Genomic DNA, 11,993 nt, shown 5'->3' on the forward strand with positions numbered 1-11,993 from the left:
GAGAGACATCAGGGATTGTAACATACTCTGTTTCACGGAAACATGGCTCTCTCGGATATGCTGTCGGAGTTCAGCCACCTGCATTCTTTGTGCGTCACCTGACCTAGAATTCCTCACATTCAAATGTCGACTGTATTTTCTCCCAAGGGAATTCTCCTCGGTTATTGTCATAGCCTGTATATCCCCCTCAAGCCGATACCATGATGGCCCTCAAGGAACTTCACTGGACTTTATGCAACTGGAAACCATATATTCTGAGGCTGCATTTACTGTAGCTGGGGAGTTTAACAAATAAAATTTGAGAACAAGGCTACCTAAATTCTAACTACCGGCGCTACCAGGCAGGAGGCCGGGAGTATGGGAGTGGGATCCATGGGCCGCTCCTCTGTGTCGTACAGACGGAACAGTGCGTCTGCCTTCACGTTCTGGGAACCTGGTCTGTAAGAAAGGGTGAAAACAAAACGGGTGAAAAACATGGCCCACCTTGACTGGCGAGGGTTCAGTCTCCTGATGTACCACCTCAATCTCTACTCCAGATTGTGGTGGTCAGTCCAGATGAGAAAAGGGTGTTTAGCCCCCTCAAGTCAATGCCTCCACGCCTTCAAGGCCTTGACAACAGCCAACAGCTCCCGGTCCCCCACGTCATAGTTTTGCTCAGCCAGGCTGAGTTTCCTCGAGAAGAAGGCATAGGGGCGGAGCTTCGGTGGCATACCCGAGCGTTGAGAGAGCACGGCTCCTATCCCAGCCTCGGGCGCATCCACCTCCACTGTGAATGCCAAATAGGGATCCGGATGGGCCAGTACGGGAACCGAAGTAAACAGAGCCCTCAGGTGTCCAAAAGCCCTGTCCACCTCAGCCGACCACTGCAAACGGACCAGACCCCCCTTCAGCAGTGAGGTAATAAACCTCCGGTAGTAATTGGCAAACCCTAGAAATCACTGCACCTCCTTTACCGTGTTGGGAGTCAATCAGGGACCTGCCCGTGCAGATCCCTGAAAATCTTGTCTACAAAGGCTTGGAAGACTGATAGAGCATTCATCAACCCGTACGGCATGACGAGGTACTCATAATGCCCTGAGGTTGTACTGAACGCCGTCTTCCATTCGTCTCCCTCCCAGATACGCACCAGGTTGTAAGTGCTCCTGAGATCTAGTATGGTGAAGAAGCGTGCTCCGTGCATTGACTCAATCGCAGTGCCGATAAGAGGTAGCGGGTAACTGTTTTGATTATTTTTGATTTAACCTTTATTTAACTAGGCATGTCAGTTAAGAACAAATTCTTATTTTCAATGATGGCCTAGGAACTGCCTGTTCAGGGGCAGAACGACAGATTTGTACCTTGTCAGCTCGGGGATTCGAACTTAACCACTAGGCTCTCCTGCCGCCCCAACTGTACCTCACAGTGATCTGATTTAGGCCTCAATAGTCAATACACGGGCGCAGACCTCTCTCCTTCTTCTTCACAAAAAAGAAACTCGAGGAGGCGGATGAAGTGGAGGACCGAATGTACCCTTGACGCAGGGATCCTGAGACATATGTTTCCATAGCCACCGTCTCCGCCTGTGACAGGGGATACACGTGACTCCTGGGAAGTGCGGCGTCTACCAGGAGATTTATTGCACAATCCCCCCATCAATGGGGTGGTAATTGAGTCGCTTTCTTTTTGGAGAAGGCGAGAGCCAAATCGGCATATTCGGAGGGGTAATGCGCACGGTGGAGACCTGGTCTGGACTTTCCACCATAGTAGCACCAACGGAAACCCCTAAACACCTCCCCGAGCACTCTCGCGACCACCCCGTGAGAGCCCTATGTTGCCATGAAACAGTGGGGTCATGACAAGCTAACCAGGGTAGGCCTAGCACCATGGAAAACGCAGGAGAGTCAATGAGGAAAAGACTGATTCTCTCCATGTGACCCCCCTGCGTCACCATGCCCAGAGGAGCGGTGGCCTCCCTAATCAACCCTGACCCTAATGGTCTATAAAATTCCCAGCCGCGCCTGAATCGATGAGCGCCTTATGCTGGGAATGCGGGGAAAAGTAGCAAACAAAAACATGTGTGCAACAGAGGGCTCTGGGTGAGAATGGTACCTTCTCACCTGGGGTGATGCCAGAGAACCCTGCCTGCTGCCTTGACCCCGAGAGGAACCAACCCGACACCGACGGGCAGTGTGACCTCTGCAGCCACAGATGGTGCACGAGACGGTACCTCCTCCGGTCTCCCTGAGCGCAGCACCTCCCAGCTTCATGGACATCGGAGCGGTAGTGCTGGGGGATGGAACCGACAGACCCCCGTCTGGACGTCCGCGGGTGGCCAACAGGTTATCCTGCCGAATGGACAGGTCCACCAGCTGGTCGAAGGTGAGGGTGGTGTCCCTGCAGGCCAACTCCCGACAGACGTCCTCGCGCAAACTGCAGCGATAGTGGTCGATCAGGGCCCTGTCGTTCTATCCCGCGCCTGCGACCAGGGTCCTAAAGTCCAAAGCAAACTCCTGGGCGCTGCTCGTCCCCTGCCTCAGATGAAAGAGATGTTCACCCGCCACTCTACCCTTGGGCGGGTGGTGAAATCCTCGAAATGGTCCAAAGTCGTATCTCCTTCTCCCCACACAGCGTTGGTCCACTCCAGGGCATTCCCCGAGAGGCATGAGACGAGGATGGACACATTCTCACGGCCCGAAGGAGCTGGGTGGATGGTTGTGTGAGTGTTAAATATACAACAAATAATGAGGGAAATGTAATCCAGGTGTGTGGAAAAACAAGACAAATGGAAAATGAAAGGTGGATCGGTGATGGCTAGAAGACCGGTGACGTCGACCGCCGAACGCCGCCCGAACAAGGAGAGGAACTGACTTCAGCGGAAGTCGTAACCCCAACAGACTGTTAAACAGCCATCACTAACACAGAGAGGCTGCTGACTACATACAGACTTGAAATCATTGGCCACTTTAATAAATGGAACACTAGTCACTTTAATAATGCCACTTTAAGAATGTTTACATATCTTGCATTCGTCATCTCATATGTATATACTGTGTTTTATACCATCTATTGCATCTTGCCTATGCCGCTCTGTCATTGCTCATCCATATATTTACATTTATATATAATCTTATTCTATTCCTTTACTTAGATTTGTGTGTATTAGGTAGTTATTGGGGAATTGTTAGATTACATGTTAGATATTGCTGCACTGTCGGAACTAGAAGCACAAGCATTTCGCTACACTCGCAATAACATCTGCTAACCATGTGTATGTGACCAATAAAAATGGATTTGATTTAATTACAATATTACCACTTTTGTATTTATTTATAAAGCCCTTCTTACATCAACTGATATCTCAAAGTGCTGTACAGAAACATAGACTAAAACCCCAAACAGCAAGCAATGCAGGTGTAGAAGCACGATGGCTAGGTAAAACTCCCTAGAAAGGCCAGAACCTAGGAAGAAACCTAGAGAGGAACCAGGCTATGAGGGGTGGCCAGTCCTCTTCTGGCTGTGCTGGGTAGAGATTATAACAGAACATGGCTAAGATGTTCAAATGTTCATAGATGACCAACAGGGTCAAATAATAATAATCACAGTGGTTGTTGAGGGTGCAACAAGTCAGCACCTCAGGAGTAAATGTTTGCTTTTCATAGCCGATCATTCAGAGTATCTCTACTGCTCCTGCTGTCTCTAGAGAGTTGAAAACAGCAGGTCTTTGACAGGTAGCACGTCCGGTGAACAGGTCAGAGTTCCATAGCCGCAGGCAGAACAGTTGAAACTGGAGCAGCAGCACGGCCAGGTGGACTGGGGACAGCAAGGAGTCATCAAGCGAGGTAGTCCTGGGGCATGGTCCTAGGGCTCAGGTCCTCTGAGAGAGAGAGAGAAAAAGAAAGAGAGAGAGAGAGAATTAGAGCGAGCATACTTAAATTCACACAGGACCCCAGAAAAGACAGGATAAATACTCCAGATATAACAGACTGACCCTAGCCCCCAGACACATAAACTACTGCAGCATAAATACTGGAGGCTGAGACAGGAGAAATACTCCAGATATAACAGACTGACCCTAGCCCACAGACACATAATCTACTGCAGCATAAATACTGGAGGCTGAGACAGGAGAAATACTCCAGATATAACAGACTGACCCTAGCCCACAGACACATAATCTACTGCAGCATAAATACTGGAGGCTGAGACAGGAGAAATACTCCAGATATAACAGACTGACCCTAGCCCACAGACACATAATCTACTGCAGCATAAATACTGGAGGCTGAGACAGGAGAAATACTCCAGATATAACAGACTGACCCTAGCCCACAGACACATAATCTACTGCAGCATAAATACTGGAGGCTGAGACAGGAGAAATACTCCAGATATAACAGACTGACTCTAGCCCCCAGACACATAAACTACTGCAGCATAAATACTGGAGGCTGAGAGGAGAAAGGAGAAATACTCAACAGAAATATTCAACAACAATTTATGTTCTTAACCCATAGTGGGCAACATAGTCCTGGGAAGCTCTCAGGAAGAATGGTATCCACAGTACTCCATCATTGATCAATTTCTTTAACTCAATTCTTGTATTGCCCAAAAATGTTGTTTTGAACATAATACACTGTAATTTAAGCTTAAAAACAGCTAATATTTATATCTGATGAATCACAAACTATCGTGAAGTTCTGATGAATAACCTTTCTCTCTTTCCATCACCCCCCCCCCCCCCCCCCCCATCCTCCCTAATTATGTCAGTTTTCATATCTCTGCAGCTGGCTAAACGTGTGTGTGTGTGTGTGTGTGTGTGTGTGTGTGTGTGTGTGTGTGTGTGTGTGTGTGTGTGTGTGTGTGTGTGTGTGTGTGTGTGTAAGAATGCGCATGTAGCTATATATTGGTCCTTCAGTTCAGTTCAGTTCAATTGTTTTCGTGGCTTTGATTTCTGAAATTGTAATGGAAAAGAAATTGGAGACAGCTTAGAAACAACCTCTAATGTAGCAAGCTTAAACTGCTCTAGAACTCTAGGAAAGTTTAGATACTCCCAATGGGACGTGGACACTCGCACAAGTACAAACGTACACACGCACACACTGCACCAATCTTTCTTTGGCTCTGGGTAAGGATAAAGTATGTGAGGTGTGTTAGAAGGTGAGCGATCATTTATCGGAAGCACAAGCTGCTCTCCGACCTCTCTCTCCTGTTCACTCACTTTTTTCACACACTTTTTCTCAGAAACTAGTCTTTCAGTGTGGGACTGCAAGGCCTGCATGGTAGGATCCAGTTGGACTCTGCTGTGGGGAACTGAGCAGAGGGGATTTTGTTGAGTTCATCAACACCTTATGCATTTCTCAAATGTTTTCTTTCTTTCTGTTCATCCTTGTCATCTCCCTCTCTTTACCCCTGAACATAAGGCTAGGGTCAGCCGTAAACGAGCCCTAAACTAACCCTAACCCTAGCTACATGTCCACACCCTGGCTCAACCTTAACACGAGCCATAACCCTAACCCTAAACCACATACCTCTGGGGGAGAGAGATGGGAGGTGGAGATGGAGAGAGGGACGGAAGGGGTAAAGGGAGGGATGATTTTGTTTTCATACAGAGGTGAGGGGTATAGTAGGTGAGATGTAACAGTAGGTGAGAGGTGAGGGGTAACAGTAGGTGAGAGGTGAGGGGTAACAGTAGGTGAGAGATGAGGGGTACAGTAGGTGAGAGGTGAGGGGGGTAACAGTAGGTGAGAGGTGAGGGGCAACAGTAGGTGAGAGGTGAGGTGTACAGTAGGTGAGAGGTGAGGGGTTACAGTAGGTGAGAGGTGAGGGGTACAGTAGGTGAGAGGTGAGGGGTTACAGTAGGTGAGAGGTGAGGGGTTACAGTAGGTGAGAGGTGAGGGTAACAGTAGGTGAGAGGTAACAGTAGGTGAGAGGTGAGGGGTAACAGTGGGTGAGAGGTGAGGGGTAACAGTGGGTGAGAGGTGAGGGGTACAGTAGGTGAGATGTAACAGTAGGTGAGAGGTGAGGGGTAACAGTAGGTGAGAGGTGAGGGGTTACAGTAGGTCAGAGATGAGGGGTAACAGTAGGTGAGAGGTAACAGTAGGTGAGAGGTGAGGGGTAACAGTGGGTGAGAGGTGAGGGGTAACAGTGGGTGAGAGGTGAGGGGTACAGTAGGTGAGATGTAACAGTAGGTGAGAGGTGAGGGGTAACAGTAGGTGAGAGGTGAGGGGTTACAGTAGGTGAGAGGTGAGGGGGTACAGTAGGTGAGAGGTGAGGGGTAACAGTAGGTGAGAGGTGAGGGGTTACAGTAGGTGATAGGTGAGGGGGTACAGTAGGTGAGAGGTGAGAGGTAGCAGTAGGTGAGAGGTGAGAGGTAACAGTAGGTGAGAGGTAACATTAGGTGAGGGGTAACAGTAGGTGAGAGGTGAGGGGTTACAGTAGGTGAGAGGTGAGGGGGTACAGTAGGTGAGAGGTTAGGGGTAACAGTAGGTGAGGGGTACAGTAGGTGAGAGGTGAGGGGTAACAGTAGGTGAGGGGTTACAGTAGGTGAGAGGTGAGGGGGTACAGTAGGTGAGAGGTGAGGAGTAACAGTAGGTGAGGGGTACAGTAGGTGAGAGGTGAGGGGTAACAGTAGGTGAGGGGTTACAGTAGGTGAGAGGTGAGGGGTTACAGTAGGTGAGAGGTGAGGGGGTACAGTAGGTGAGAGGTGAGGGGTAACAGTAGGTGAGGGGTACAGTAGGTGATAGGTGAGGGGGGTAACAGTAGGTGAGAGGTGAGGGGTAACAGTAGGTGAGGGGTGAGGGGTACAGTAGGTGAGAGGTGAGGGGTACAGTAGGTGAGAGGTGAGGGGTAACAGTAGGTGAGAGGTGAGGGGTACAGTAGGTGAGAGGTGAGGGGTAACAGTAGGTGAGAGGTGAGGGGTACAGTAGGTGAGAGGTGAGGGGTAACAGTAGGTGAGAGGTGAGGGGCAACAGTAGGTGAGAGGTGAGGTGTACAGTAGGTGAGAGGTGAGGGGTTACAGTAGGTGAGAGGTGAGGGGTACAGTAGGTGAGAGGTGAGGGGTTACAGTAGGTGAGAGGTGAGGGGTTACTGTAGGTGAGAGGTGAGGGGCAACAGTAGGTGAGAGGTGAGGGGTACAGTAGGTGAGAGGTGAGGGGTTACAGTAGGTGAGAGGTGAGGGGTAACAGTAGGTGAGAGGTGAGCGGTAACAGTAGGTGAGAGGTGAGGGGCAACAGTAGGTGAGAGGTGAGGGGTACAGTAGGTGAGGGGTACAGTAGGTGAGAGGTGAGGGGTAACAGTAGGTGAGAGGTGAGGGGTACAGTAGGTGAGAGGTGAGGGGTTACAGTAGGTGAGAGGTGAGGGGTAAAAGTAGGTGAGAGGTGAGCGGTAACAGTAGGTGAGAGGTGAGGGGCAACAGTAGGTGAGAGGTGAGGGGTACAGTAGGTGAGGGGTACAGTAGGTGAGAGGTGAGGGGTAACAGTAGGTGAGAGGTGAGGGGTACAGTAGGTGAGAGGTGAGGGGGGTAACAGTAGGTGAGAGGTGAGGGGTACAGTAGGTGAGAGGTGAGGGGTACAGTAGGTGAGAGGTGAGGGGTAACAGTAGGTGAGAGGTGAGGGGTACAGTAGGTGAGAGGTGAGGGGTACAGTAGGTGAGAGGTGAGGGGTAACAGTAGGTGAGAGGTGAGGGGTAACAGTAGGTGAGAGGTGAGGGGCAACAGTAGGTGAGAGGTGAGGGGTACAGTAGGTGAGAGGTGAGGGGTTACAGTAGGTGAGAGGTGAGGGGTAAAAGTAGGTGAGAGGTGAGGGGGTACAGTAGGTGAGAGGTGAGGGGTAACAGTAGGTGAGAGGTGAGGGGTAAGAGTAGGTGAGAGGTGAGGGGGTACAGTAGGTGAGAGGTGAGGGGTAACAGTAGGTGAGAGGTGAGAGGTAACAGTAGGTGAGAGGTGAGGGGCAACAGTAGGTGAGAGGTGAGGGGTAACAGTAGGTGAGAGGTGAGGGGTAACAGTAGGTGAGAGGTGAGGGGTACAGTAGGTGAGAGATGAGGGGTAACAGTAGGTGAGAGGTGAGGGGTAACAGTAGGTGAGAGGTGAGGGGCAACAGTAGGTGAGAGGTGAGGGGTACAGTAGGTGAGAGGTGAGGGGTTACAGTAGGTAAGAGGTGAGGGGTAAAAGTAGGTGAGAGGTGAGGGGGTACAGTAGGTGAGAGGTGAGGGGTAACAGTAGGTGAGAGGTGAGAGGTAACTGTAGGTGAGAGGTGAGGGGCAACAGTAGGTGAGAGGTGAGGGGTAACAGTAGGTGAGAGGTGAGGGGTTACAGTAGGTGAGAGGTGAGGGGCAACAGCAGGTGAGAGGTGAGGGGTACAGTAGGTGAGGGGTACATTAGGTGAGAGGTGAGAGGTAACAGTAGGTGAGAGGTGAGGGGTAACAGTAGGTGAGAGGTGAGGGGCAACAGTAGGTGAGAGGTGAGGGGTAACAGTAGGTGAGGGGTGAGGGTTACAGGCATGTTGGGGCCTAGGTACCCTATATGTCTAGTTATTAACCTACACTAAACAAGAGTGGACAATTCCATAGTCCCACCCCTGAAGGGATAGATGATTTATAGACAATCACCATCCTGTCCTCCCAGAAAGTACACAGAGAAGATGGAATGGGTGAGGGAGGTTGGAGATGAGAGGAGGAGGTGTGGAGGTAATATTACACTCCACATGGACTCCATCCATCACCAAGAGCTGGGGTAGCTAGTGAGAGAGAGAGAGAGAGAGAGAGAGAGAGAGAGAGAGAGAGAGAGAGAGAGAGAGAGAGAGAGAGAGAGAGAGAGAGAGAGAGAGAGAGAGAGAGAGAGAGAGAGAGAGAGAGAGAGAGAGAGAGAGAGAGAGAGAGAGAGAGAGAGAGAGAGAGAGAGAGAGAGAGAGAGAGAGAGAGAGAGAGAGAGAGAGAGAGAGAGAGAGAGAGAGAGAGAGAGAGAGAGAGAGAGAGAGAGAGAGAGAGAGAGAGAGAGAGAGAGAGAGAGAGAGAGAGAGAGAGAGAGAGAGAGAGAGAGAGAGAGAGAGAGAGAGAGAGAGAGAGAGAGAGAGAGAGAGAGAGAGAGAGAGAGAGAGAGAGAAAGAGTTGAGGGGTAACAGTGGGTGAGAGGTGAGGGGTACAGTAGGTGAGATGTAACAGTAGGTGAGAGGTGAGGGGTAACAGTAGGTGAGAGGTGAGGGGTTACAGTAGGTGAGAGGTGAGGGGTAACAGTAGGTGAGAGGTAACAGTAGGTGAGAGGTGAGGGGTAACAGTGGGTGAGAGGTGAGGGGTAACAGTGGGTGAGAGGTGAGGAGTACAGTAGGTGAGAGGTGAGGGGTAACAGTAGGTGAGAGGTGAGGGGTAACAGTGGGTGAGAGGTGAGGGGTACAGTAGGTGAGATGTAACAGTAGGTGAGAGGTGAGGGGTAACAGTGGGTGAGAGGTGAGGGGTACAGTAGGTGAGATGTAACAGTAGGTGAGAGGTGAGGGGTAACAGTAGGTGAGAGGTGAGGGGTTACAGTAGGTGAGAGGTGAGGGGGTACAGTAGGTGAGAGGTGAGGGGTAACAGTAGGTGAGAGGTGAGGGGTTACAGTAGGTGATAGGTGAGGGGGTACAGTAGGTGAGAGGTGAGAGGTAGCAGTAGGTAAGAGGTGAGAGGTAACATTAGGTGAGGGGTAACAGTAGGTGAGAGGTGAGGGGTTACAGTAGGTGAGAGGTGAGGGGGTACAGTAGGTGAGAGGTTAGGGGTAACAGTAGGTGAGGGGTACAGTAGGTGAGAGGTGAGGGGTAACAGTAGGTGAGGGGTTACAGTAGGTGAGAGGTGAGGGGGTACAGTAGGTGAGAGGTGAGGGGTAACAGTAGGTGAGGGGTACAGTAGGTGAGAGGTGAGGGGTTACAGTAGGTGAGAGGTGAGGGGTTACAGTAGGTGAGAGGTGAGGGGGTACAGTAGGTGAGAGGTGAGGGGTAACAGTAGGTGAGGGGTGAGGGGTACAGTAGGTGAGAGGTGAGGGGTACAGTAGGTGAGAGGTGAGGGGTAACAGTAGGTGAGAGGTGAGGGGTAGGGGTAACAGTCTTCAAACGATTGTTGCCTGCACCCGCCTGTCTGACTAGCATCACTACTCTGGACGGTTCAGAGTTAGAATATGTGGAGAACTACAAATACCTAGGTGTCTGGTTACTGTAAACTCTCCTTCCAGATTCACATTAAGCATCTCCAATCCAAAATTAAATCTAGAATTGTCTTCCTATTTCACAACAAAGCCTCCGTCACTCAAGCTGCCAAACATACAACTGACTACCCTAATGATCCTTGACTTCGGCGACGTCATTAACCAAATAGCCTCCAACACTCTACTCAGCAAACTGGATGTGGGGTGGCAGGGTAGCCTAGTGGTTAGAGCATTGGACTAGTAACCGAAAGGTTGCAAGATCTAATCCCTGAGGTAACAAGGTACAAATCTGTCATTCTGCCCCTGAACAAGGCAGTTAACCCAGAGTTCCTAGGCTGTCATTGTAAATAAGAATTTGTTCATAATTGACTTGCCTAGTTAAATAAAGGTTCAAATAAAATGTAGTCTGATCACAGTGCCATCTGTTTTGTCACCAAAGCCCCATCTACTACCCATCACTGTGACCTGTACGCTCTCGTTGGCTGGCCCTCACTACATTTTTGTTGCCAAACCCACTGGCTCCAAGTCACCTATATGACTTTGCTAGGTAAAGCCCCGCCTTGTCTCAGCTCACTGGTCACCATAGCAACACCCATGCACTCCAGCAGGTATATTTCACTGGTCATCCCCAAATCCAACACTTCCTTTGGGTGCCTTTCTTTCCAATTCTCTGCTGCCAATGACTGGAACGAATTGCAAAAATCACTGACGCTGGAGTCTTATATCTCCCTCTCTAACTTTAAGCATCAGTTGTCAGATCAGCTTACTGATCACTGTACCTTTTACACAGCCAATCTGTGATTAACACACCCAACTACCTCATCCCCATATTGTTATTTATCCTCTTGCTCTTTTGCACCTCAGTATCTCTACTTGCACATCATCATCTGCACATCTATCACTCCAGTGTTAATACTAAATTGTAATTATTTCTCCTCTAGGGCCTATTTATTGCCTTACCTCCCTACTCTTCTACATTTGCGCACGCTGTACATAGATTTTTCTATTGTGTTATTGACTGTACGTTTGTTTATGTGTAACTCTGTGTTGTGGTTTTTGTCGCACTGCTTTGCTTTATCTTGGTCAGGTCACAGTTGTTCTCAACTGGCCTAGCTGGTTAAATGAAGGTGAAATAAATATATATTTTAAACGCCCTATTACGACACACACGACTACACACTGTGGCGGCTGAGCGTGAGGGAGCGGTGAAGGCTGTCCCTCTCTTTTCCTGTTTGGTTCTTCCTGCTTCCTGTGTTCTAGGAAATACCACTTGACTGTTTTACATTTTACAGGTATATATTTCTAATGAAAATGGCTCTAATATAAATACATGTAATAATGGATATTTGTTTGTCCTTAAAATCAACACACACACACACACACACACACACACACACACACACACACACACACACACACACACACACACACACACACACACACACACTTGCAGTCATTATTCATAAAGTGTTATGTGGGAGGATATGAATGCTGGTCTGACTGTCTGCCCAGATGTATTTCTGGGTGCATCGTTCACCAGACTCTGGGTCCAACACACTAATTCACCAATACAGTGTTTCCCAAACCTCTCCTGGTATGGGGGACCACAGTGTAGTGTAGTGTCAGTGAAGGGCTGGCACAAAAATGTGGGCATCTGTTGGTGAGATTGTTGTAATAGTAATATAAGAGAATTATAATTATTATAAATTGATTACAGATTACGGTACTGTTGGGTTTGATAACTGATAACTGCATTGATGGGTTTGGTTATTGATAAGTGATAACTGCATTGTTGGGTTTGATTGCTGATTACTGCATTATTGGGTTTGATAACTGATAACTGCATTGA

Source organism: Oncorhynchus mykiss, chromosome 30 (assembly GCF_013265735.2).
Source record: "Oncorhynchus mykiss isolate Arlee chromosome 30, USDA_OmykA_1.1, whole genome shotgun sequence".
Lineage (NCBI taxonomy): Eukaryota > Metazoa > Chordata > Actinopteri > Salmoniformes > Salmonidae > Oncorhynchus > Oncorhynchus mykiss.